Source organism: Glycine max, chromosome 7, assembly GCF_000004515.6.
Source record: "Glycine max cultivar Williams 82 chromosome 7, Glycine_max_v4.0, whole genome shotgun sequence".
NCBI classification, from domain to species: Eukaryota; Viridiplantae; Streptophyta; class Magnoliopsida; order Fabales; family Fabaceae; genus Glycine; species Glycine max.
Genome location: NC_038243.2, coordinates 10,901,912 through 10,914,121, shown reverse-complemented (window position 1 = coordinate 10,914,121; position 12,210 = coordinate 10,901,912).

The following is a 12,210-nucleotide window of genomic DNA, read 5'->3' as shown; positions in this document are numbered from 1 at the left end:
TACACAATATCCATAGTTACCATCAGCTTTGACATCGACAATGTTTTCAATGGAATCGTGAATGCACGGATGAAATTGATCCAACATCGGCATAATCCTTGTTGGAATTTCCTGGTCAAATGATGATGCACTATGTTTGACTGAAGAATTACTATTTTGCAATAAATATAAGGCATCAACTTACTCCCAGTATGATGGATCACACTTTGTTGATCTTTGATGTTTGGTCATCGATTTCTTTTGATCACCTTTGTTGTTGACCTTTTCTGGAGGAGGACACATATAGTTTAGATCAGGGTAGACAATTTCCCAGAGTTTACTCTTTAGAGTAACTTTGCCACAAACATCAAGCTCTTCAAATCGCTTGGATATGATTTCCATCTCTTTGGTTATGCTCACTTAGGGCTCAGATAACCTTGGTTTGAAAAATTTAGTCTCCGCCAAAACATATGGATTATCTCAAGTGGTATGATACCAACAACATATTTGGATAGCTCACATGCCCATGGAAGACCGTGAGTAGTTCTCATGATTCATTCACAATGAGAAGGGTTTTTTTCAGCATAATGTACACATTCAAACTCAACAACAATCTGATTTAAAGCATACCTTGATACCATGTCAAGTAGTTTTTTGTATAAGGTAACTTTAAAAACATGTCCAGCCACATGTATACTTGTCTCAAATGATGCCTTAATTTCAGTGTGTTGCAACGTGATCATGTTGTTCATGACTTCCCAAACACTACATAAGTCTTCAAGGCTATTTTGTAATAGTTTTTTTAAAGCCCAATGAGCAGATTCAACCCTGCATATGAAATATACAAAAAACAATAAACAAATACAAGTATTTGTATCCATTAATTCCTAAACCCTAATAAAAAAATGACAATTTTCATACCTGTTTGTTGTTGTGTTTCCTAAGTGCATCATCTTATTCGTCCAGGCTTTAACAAATTTTTCTTTGTGGGGAACTATCCATGTTTGGTTGACATAGTCAACAAACATTGGTTATGGTGAACAAACAATTTCAAACTTCTTAAGACAATCATCTAATTGATGCTCGGAAAGACAATTAACCAAACTCTCTTGGGCATCCATCACATAATCCCATGCATTTTTTGACCAATTATGGATTTATATTTTGCCTTGACATTCTTGTCAATGTGAAACCTACACAACAAGTTGATACACTCAAGGAATACAGTTTTCACTGCATTCATCAATGTTAGGTCTCTATCAACGACAATAACTTCAAGGAGGGCATCACGTCTTAGAAAAAGACCCTGAAATTGTTCTAGAGTCCATACGACATTATTTAGACGTTCTCCCTCCAAATAGACAAAACTAGCAGAGAACACCAACAAAGTCAAGTAGAAGGAGCCTGTACCTGTTTGTTTTGTAGGTACTATCTATAAAAAAATACCAAATTATAGGCATTGCATAACTTCACTACATCAGGATGACACCAGAAGATATCACATATAACATCTTCATCCTTTAATCTATACCAATGAATATACTGATCCCGTTCAAGCAACTTCATTAGTTGTTGCAATTCAGTATCAATGCCTCTTACAGAAGAATGATATACACTTCTTACATGGTATATTTGTTTGATTGTTGTATAATTATTGACATTGTGCTCGTTTAGCGTTAACAAAATATTTCTTGGTTTTACCATTGACTTTGTCATATCAGCAATAACTATTTTTTCATCCTTAGTCTATCGACCAGCGTATGAATATCCAACCAATGACTTTTTCATTTCATGATTATGACTCCCACACATTAACTTCACCATCTATCATTTCCCTCCAACCACTGGTTTCCCACAAAGCTTAAAGGGACACTCATATTTCCTACTGTCAGTATCTCTTCTTACAAAATCTTTCTTTCTAGACCTATACTAACCACTCCTTTGACAATCAATTAAGACAAATAAAGTCTTTCCTTTCATACCAATGTTTGTGTTTGACCTCATAATCACCGTCATAAATCCAATTTCATATGCAACAGATCGAGTCCAATGCAAAACATCATCTAGGGTAACAAACACATACAATGCAATCCACACAAGTTTAGTCTTCAAGGGAAATTCATTTAATAACAATAAATCATATTAATATCTGAGAAATATTGAATGCATTGGAACAATTAGCATGTTCTTCATTCATACCACTTTCGTCTTCATTTTGTTCATTCATATCAACTTCTTCAGACATTATACTGTCATACATTCATTGATCTTCGTCCATCTTAATAAGACAGTTAAAATTTTCAACATCATAAACAAACAACCCCTAACTGCACCATACATACTATCACACAAAATGCTACATAATTTTTTACTGCATATAATATTATAAAACATTAAAGTTGATAACCCTATATATTAAAAACCAATAACATCAACTTTTTCAACTTAAAATTGATAATCATATAATAGATAAAAATTATAACCTAACCATATGTGGTAAAATAAATTATATTATTCAACTTAATTCTAATTAAGGAAAATATAATCACAAAAAACAATCAATTTTAAACCACAACAATTCAAATAAATTATACATAAATTAAAAAGTGTAAATTATTTTACAATTAATATGATTTCCAAAATATAAAAATAAATACTTACATTTAAAAATATTTAAAATAATAATACAAATCACATTTCAAATAAAAAAAAATAAACAAATAATTTTTTTATACACATTAATTTTTGTAACAATCATATTAATATATTTATAATTTAATAAAAATTTCAAAAATTTAATATATCTTTAGTTAAAAAAAATTAAAAATCTGTATAACTCATACAGATTAACCAATCTGTATGAGTTATACGAATTATTCAATTTGTATAATTTATACAGATTAACAATTCGTATAACTTATACGGATTGACAATTCGTAAGTTATATGAAACTTACAGATTCTTTAATCCATATTTTACGTAAAAAAAAATCAAATAACATCAACGTACCTCCGTTAATAATCAAATCAATCATTGTTACAACCATCACGGACATACTTTTATAAAACTTACATCTTGACCAAAGTGGCATAATAAACCTCTCACCACAATTAAAAAAAACTAGAATAAATCAAGAAAACAAAAAATGAATACACTACCATACAAAAAAACTTAAAAAAAATACTTAAAGACATTTTTAAAATTTTGTTTTATTATTAGGTGCCCAAGCAATATAATCACCCATACCTAATTTAATAATTTGTGCTGTGAGATGAGTAATGAAGAATAACATAATAGCATGATGTAAAAAAAAATAAAAATGTTGATGTAAAGCAGCTAGCAGACATTCCGTACAGAGGGTCAACGTCTGTGTCAGGCTTTTTCTTAAGATAAACACTTTCTCTCTCTTCATCTCATCTGCCACTACTCTGCTCAATTTTGGACTCTCATGCACCTCTCTCATCGACACACAACACAACACAACCATTTCATTTCCACTACGCAAAAAATTTAATGTACTTTGCCAAGTTGTTGAGGCAGGAAGTGGTTACCCTTTGACACATGTTCAAAGCCTGAGGCGAGTGAATGGGTTGTGCGAGTGGGATTGTCATATTAATTTGGACAAACTATAATACTAGAAACTTATTTTGTAGTGAGTGAATCTTTTATATGAGATTTTCACTCATGTAATAATCTTTTGATTTTTAAATAAAATTTAAATATTTACGAAAAATAATTTAAATAATAAATATAATCAGGCAATTTCAATATTATAATTTATAAGTGTAAATGCTATATAGTTTGCCAATAAGTTAAGCGAATCGGTAACTAACTTGATAATTTCAATCAAATTGAATTTGAATCTTTTAAACAAGCTTTCACCTTTAAGTTTTATAGGTGAAAAAAACATTAAAGAACAAATCTAAAAAAAAAAATTAATCAAAGTTTTTTTTTAGCAAAGACGAATCTTTGATAAAGCTGATATATATTTTACATCAAAATGGTTAAAAAAATGACCGCTACGACTAAAAAAATAGCATTTTAGTTCAATTTTTAATTTTAAAGATAATTTTTTAAAAGCTACCAAAATAAACGAATGATCTTAATTTCATAATTTGAATACCTATCCATTTAATATCTATGTAAAATTATAAAAGAAGAGCATGATTAATATATAATTACATATTTACTTTATTATATTTAATTCAAACTTTATATTTTAATTTTTCATCAACAACTTGCTTAACTCAAATTTATTTTATTTTTTATCAACTTTATTTAGTTGCATAATTATTCATTTTTTGGGCAAAATGTATTTTTTTTAATCAAATCAACAGCTATGGAGAAGGTAAGAATTTAAATTAGGACATTAATCCCTTATGCCACTCAGCATTTGCATTAAAATAATTTTTAGAAACTATAGTAATTGTGAAGCTTATTGAATGATTTTTTTAGTAATAGTTTTTTGGTTTAAAACTATAGATATTTTTTGTAGCAAACAATTATTTTCAGGTAGAATCATTATAAACGAATAAATATTTCTTTTTTGGTATTTAATGTAACTAATTATTATCTAGGATTCGAACTAAAAATCACTCTTATAAGTTGAAGCAAACTCAGGACAATTGATTCATGCGTTCGGTGATTCACATTGTTTCATAAGCTATAAACAAAAATTAGAGTAATTCATGTGTTCTACACAGATATGTGGAAGAACAAGAAATCAAAATAGTAGAGCCTGGACCCGTGCAAGAGAGAGAGAAAAGTGCAAAGCAATAAAATATTATAAAAACGATGTGCCAACATGTGATAAGCAAATTGAAAATTGGATGATTTTTATAATTCTATTGATTAGAATTTAATTAAAATATGCTCACAATTTAAATTACTTGATAATCATTGATATGTATGTATAATCTTCTCAAAAAAGAAATTCATACATATAGTAAACTTATTCAATTTTTTCCAGTAATTATCCTAAGAGTTGTTGCAAAGATGATTTACGTTAAGAACATAATGAGTGATGGTATATAAATACCTATTCATTACAAACACTCTATTATCACTCATAATTTTTCTCTTTTAATTATATTACATCACCTATCATACTTAGAAGTAACATAGATCCACTTATTATTTACATCAAAGTATTATATATAATTATATATGACGTAGATTCATATATATCGGATGCTACATGTGAACGAGGGATGTAAAAAAAAAAATGTAAAAAGGAAGTCACACTCACATAAAATATACAGAAAAATAAAATTATATATTCTTAATATACCTTTTCTTTCTTTAACTACTGAGTTCAAATCTTGTTCCTGCTAGCTATAGTTGCAGTACATTGTCACATCTCTAAACAGGTTTGGCATTTTGCGTGGTTTACCTGGGGTAACCAACTTATCCCGCACTTTCGCGCCCTTCATCAGCCACAGAGTTTTCATCCTGCAGGACCTTGGAACCAAGTTAAGGTTGCATATCCTTGTAGGGCATGTCCAGCATAAATTCAGGATCAATATAACCCACACAGTATAAATATAAATATATATCTCTAAATTGATCTTATCACTTTATTACTTTTATTAGAATATATATATATATATATATATATATATATATATATATATATATATATTAATTGATTCATTATTTGAATTTGATCATCTAATTTTGTTGAAAGATTTATTGTATGTGTGGTTCTGTGGTGGCACAGCGGAAATCAACAAGTTATGGTGTCTTTCAACAAGTAAAAAAATATTTTCACCACACCATGGAACCTAAAACTATTATTTTTTTACATGATGATACTTCATAATAGTAATTAGATGATACATGTACAGTATTTCATAATAGGAACATGCAATTGTGTGATTCCTTTGACTTTTTTGAGGAATGATAAATGTCTAATGGAGGCAAGTTTGATCTGATTGTTGTTTTAGATCTAATCAAAGTTCGATCTTGGAATTGGTTATCAAGGAATTTGAAGGGACTGCTTTGTTTTTCAATGAGTAGTGTATTGATACTTTTTCTTATTTCACTATAGTTGAAAAACCTTGATGGCTTAACTTTGTACTCCCTTTTAATGTTAATTTTGCCTATAAAAAAAACTCTAAACACTTCATTACTAAATAGTGATAAGAAGTATTTAAAAAAATTTAAAATGTAAGAACTAACTAAAATTAATGGGAAAAAAATTGAGGGATTGAAACTAAATAAAGTCATTTATAAAGACTACACACATCTATGTAAGTCTTTTTGGTTGTGCATCGAATATGTTTAACATTGGAGAGATTTTACCAATAGACTACAATCAATTACATAAGTTAATTGATATTATACTTTAATAAAAAATCTTAAAGTTTTCATCCAATGTAAGATTTTACCCCATATTTATAATCAATATTTTTTATAATATATTGATTTACGCAATTAAGCTTTTAAACAGAATAATAAAATGTCTGTCTTTTTTAATATAAAGAGATAATCGATACCAACAAGATTTGGTTTAGCGAGAAGATAATTGAGTTCTTTATGCGTATTGGTTACGATTTAATTTTTGATTGAGTAGGAAAAAAAAATTTTAATGGGTGAATTAAAATTTACTTTATATTTGAATAAACTTCTCTATATTGTTTATAGGAAAATCAAGAAAATAAGAAGGTAAAATATATTAACTTCTCTACAAGATAAAAGTAACTTAAAATATACAATTTAACTTTTGGAGAAGTATTTCTAAAAAATAACTTTTGGAGAAGTAAAATGAAAAAGACTTCTATATAACTTCTCTGTTCTTTTTTACCTGTCTTATTTTCTAGAAATTAAGAAATGTAATAATTTTTTTATTTTAATAAAATAATTGAAGAGTTTTCTATCTTATTCCTTTTTCATTTCATAATAAATATATGTATAAATTAATTAAAAATTATGAGATAAATAAGAGTATAATTAATAAAGGAATAATTAGTATGCTATTGAACTTTGTGAATGATAAATAAATAATTTTAAAAAAAATCAGACGATTAAAAACGAACTAGGGAGTAATTACATAAGTGGATTTTAGTTTACGCAACTCATTTTTTTTTTTTACCTTTTTTCCCTTTTATTAATATTTATGAAAAAAATTATCAAAATTGGATCTTAATAATCTTTACGGTTTAAAAGACATTAATCTTAACTACGTTGAAGTGTATTTTTAGTGACAGAAAAAATTACAGGAGACCATTTTTGGTTTTCAAAACTCTAATTAATCGCATTATTGCAATAATTTAATTTAAAATTATCATTGATCGAAGAGGGGTAGGATGGGTCATAGACTACACTTACAGCTTTTAAATATTTCTCTAGGGACAGATTTAGGTTTTCAATTTTTCATACCCCCAAAACTTTTGAAGTGGGTTTAATTAGATCCAGAAAAAATAAACTACATTTAGAAGCCTACCTCCCAATCCCAACCCTAACTCAATTATAAAGAGTTTGGCAATCAAAATTCAGGTGAGGCATACTTTCCCTAACTTCAACATGATCACTGATTACCAGCCTTTTTGTCAAGTTGTTATTTTCTTACCATAATGCTGTCAATTAGGATGTCCAATGCCAGGACTCCACCAGTACTTTGCACACATTTTCTTAGGCATCATTTTCCGTCTTCTCAAAGTGATCAAACATTATTGTAAGATCAATGTGATTCGGCCCACGGAAGGTTCCTTATATAACTAGTTTCCCCAGAAGCCTATGAGTACAACTACCATTTAACTTTGGCCTCAACCATTTTTCACCTTCTCAATTTTAAATCCCCCTTACCCAACAATGTTCCTAGCCTCTCACATTAATTTGGTGTATATTTAGGAGAATTATTTCTCACAAGTATTGGTATTAGCTAGCTTAATGTTCCAACATGAACATTCCAAATAATTAAGAAGGACCACTTTGGTTTGGTATAGATTTGTTCATCTCCACATAAAATATGAAGAATGGAGTAATTGCTAGTACATGGCAAGTAATTTGGAATTCTATATAGGAAATTAACATTGACGTAAGATATATTGCAAGGGAGATTAACAAATAAGGGCTAGGGAACCCTACTTACTTGACCTTTTCCTTTTCTTTTTCATCTTGTTCTTTGTTCTCATCTTTTTTGATTTGGCATTTTAGTTTCTGCAATTGGGTGACTTATGCTTTGGAGTGGTACTTAGCAGTGAGGCTTGCCCTATTTCATGTTATAGCTTGTTACAATAATGTGATCCAAAGGACAAAAGAATATGTATCCATAGTTGCATATAATTTACAAATTACGGAATACGGAGAATAGATAGCATCCAAGACATCGAATCTTGCTAATAGCTACGGATTAATTAACCAAGTGGGCAAGCTATAGAGTAATGATACATGAATCACTCTTTATTTTAAATATTCTCTCAATACCTCTCTCTCTCTCTCTCTCTCTCTCTCTCTCTCTCTCTCTCTCTCTCTCTCTCTCTCTCTCTCTCTCTCTCTCTCTCTCTCTCTCTCTCTCTCTCTCCTCTCTCTCTCTCTCTCTCTCTCTCTCTCTCTCTCTCTCATCTTATATAAGAAAGAAAATGATTAATATCAATTGTTAGCTTGAAATAAAAAGTCAAGATTAAAAATATTTTAAATTCAAATTAAAATTTTGTTTAATGATAAAAATTTTCATAAAATTTATCAAACAAAAAATTAAATATTTTAAAGATTTAATTTATGATATCGTAAAATATCTTAAACTTATCATCACTTTAACCACCACAACCGTCATGATTGTTTTCACCATAATTGTCATGACCGCTACCCTAACTACCATCACGATTGTCAACTGTCTCCACCACTATCAGCATGATTGTTGTTACCTTTATCATCGCCATCATTACTGTGATCGTCATCATGACCATTATCATCGTCACCAACATGATTGTTAAGTGTGATGATCACAACGGTGATGATGAATACAATAGTAATTATTTTATTTTGTAAATCTTATGAAGATTTATGGTTAATGAAGTTTTAATTTAAATTTAAAATATTTTAATCTTGATCTTTCATTTTAATTTAACGGTTAAGATTAATCATTCTTATTTTTTCACATAAATAAAATGATAATTCTCATATATATTATATATATATATATATATATATATATATATATATATATATATATATATATATATATATATATATATATATATATATATATATATATCCCATAACTTGAAATTTTTAGATGGGTCCCTGTGTATAGTTACAATATTATTTATAGTAAAAGTTTAATCTGTATTAGATAAAAATTACATCAATAGGTTATATATATTTTAATTTTTTTATCATCAATAAATCATTTGTATAAATAATATATTATATGTTAAGTCTTATTATATTTATTCATTATTCAGTTTTGTAATAAAACTAATTATTACTTTCAATATACTACACTACGATCGAGTTTATAAGAAAATAAATGCATTAGTATAACTGCATTGAATGGTAAAAAGAATTTGCACCAACTCGATCTCTCTCGATCGGTCTCATGTGATTTGGCTAGGCCACGTGATAATTTCTGAAATTCCAGCTGAATTCTGTTCGCATGGTGTGCTTTGGGCCATAGAAGGTCCCGACATTTGACTCCATGCATAGAATAGTCCTGAATTGACACTTTTTTCCCCTTCTTAATGTGGAAGCATCATCACCACAAAATGCGAAACTACGTCCACAACCCTCTAATGATACTATTTTTTGACACATTCAACATCATACATCTTTTTCTTTCTTTCTCTCTCTCACTCACATCCAAGGTTTTCTTCTTAGTTTGATAAATTTCCTTTTGAGATAAGTGAGCACGCCTTGTTCTCCGCTCAGGCTTCAAAATTGGCCTCTTCCAACACAACACTAATGAGTAGTAGTGGTAGTGTATGGTACAACAGATGAAATGAAGAGCAATATTGCTAGCTAGCTGAGTGAGTGAGAGAGAAATAGAATAATATTTTGGTGCATGTTTTGTTTAATAAAATAGTACTATATATTCTAGCTATTCCAATATTGGCATGATACCATTTTGTTTCTTGCTGGAGTTAAAGATAGCTTCATCTGCATGCACCCTTGTATAGCACATTGTCAACTGACCAGTACTGAAGATACGCCCCTTTGTTTTTGTACAAAATCAAAGTGCACAGCACAGATATATAATTACTGCTATTCATTGCTATACACACTTAACCCTCCAAGGTAAACGGTAAGTCAACCAACACACATATTGTGCTCCTCGATCCAATGCCTTTTGTGTATTGGAGTTTGTGCATAGATAAGAAGAATTTCAGAGAAGAATTTCAAATCTAAGTTTAATTTGTTTAACATTATTCTTGGATATATATGATTAATAAATATATGTAATCATCAGTATATATATTGAATTTTAAAAAAGCCAAGCTAAATATTATTTATATTTGGTTGACAAACTAAGATTATTTTCCATCATGATTAAATTTTCCAAACTGGTATCTTAGGATGTTTATTACACAGAATAAATGCTCATTTTATATAATTAATTTTTAATAAATAAATATTTTTAAATATATAAATTAAGTTATAATTATAATTCATAATTAATAATTATATCTGAATACAATGAGCAACTTTAATTGTAATAAAGGGTTATTTTAATTTAACCATTAATAATCTAAAAATAACTATTATAATTCTAATTATTAGAAAGAGAGATAAAAGAGACAGACAATTTAATTAAAAGATCAAACATACACATAAAGATAAAAGATATAATTTGAGATGGTTGTGAGAGAATACGTTTTACAAGTTGCAAGTGTAGTATGTGAAATGCAGTTCCAAAAACAATAAAAGAAAGTATTTCTAATTTTGAGAATAATAGTAAAATCTCACTCTACATTCTACAAGTCGTGTATTGTAATTTAAAATCTAGAAAAGATAATTAAGTTTTCTTTATTTCTCTCTCTCTCTCTTTTTTTATAAATAATTCAGGAAGAGAAGTTCATAGATGTTGAAATTTTGAGTCACATTATTTGAATTTGAAAAAGCAAGGGCAAAAACTAAGTTTCTTATATACAAATCTATCCGTTTAAATTTTTAATTAGTTAAAAGGGCAATTAAAAGTTTGGTTCGAGAGTTCTTTACTCATTTTGCAAACATGTCGGTTGTTTTAATGGTGATTTTGAAAATCCATCAGTTCTTGCAGTAATATTGTAAGAGATAAAGATAAAGACCTTATGTTTCGCAGTATAGAGTAAAAAGCTGTTCATATTTAAGAAGTCAAGTAAGATCTGATTTATGCACTGACAACTTTTCCTTTTTTGTTTTCACTCCCTTAAAATTCTTTGGTGGACTGAAACTGATTAAAATCCACTTTGAATTGAATTAAATGGTGCTAAATGCAGAAAATCAAGGACTAAAAGTCCAAAACTAATCACCATTTCTGACTTGTAAATATTGCTTAATTAGAACATCGAATATCAATTATATGGTTTCCAATAGTTGAATTAATTTGAAATTGGTGGAATTATATCAATTACTTTAGAAATTAATCAAACTAAACCGTATGCGTGCATTAATATATATATATATATATATATATATATATATATATATATATATATATATATATATATTATATATATATATATATATATAAAATTTATTTATTCTGTTAAGAAGAAGAATCACATGGGGTTGAAACTTTAAATGTAAATACATGGTGCATTTACACTGAAATAATGAAACAGATGCAGTTGCACTTGTTATAAAGAGTCCCTTTCAAATGGTTCAAAAACGAAATAAAGGGGGGGTGCGTTTGTAAAAGCAAGAAAGCGAAAATTCAATTAAGCAAGCAAGCACACAAAATCCACCTAGCCATATATATATATGAATTAATCATGACGATCATCTGACCTGGGCACCCCTGATCAAGCGGACCAAACTCAAATCAGATCGTGGGTCCAAGAATTTAATGTCACCCTCTTCAGATTATTAACCCTATTCTCTCTCTCTCTCTCTCTCTTTTTTTTTTCTTTTCTCTCTCTAGCTTCTTATTTTGTTGAGTTCAAAATTGAGTTAATTGCTTTTTTGTTTTATTAGTTTGTCCACTTCTCACATTGCTAATTAATTGCTGCTGCCATGCCACCCATCACCGATCGATGCTGCTTCTTCCTCCATTAACTTAAATTGTACAAAACCATGGGTAAATTGCACCTG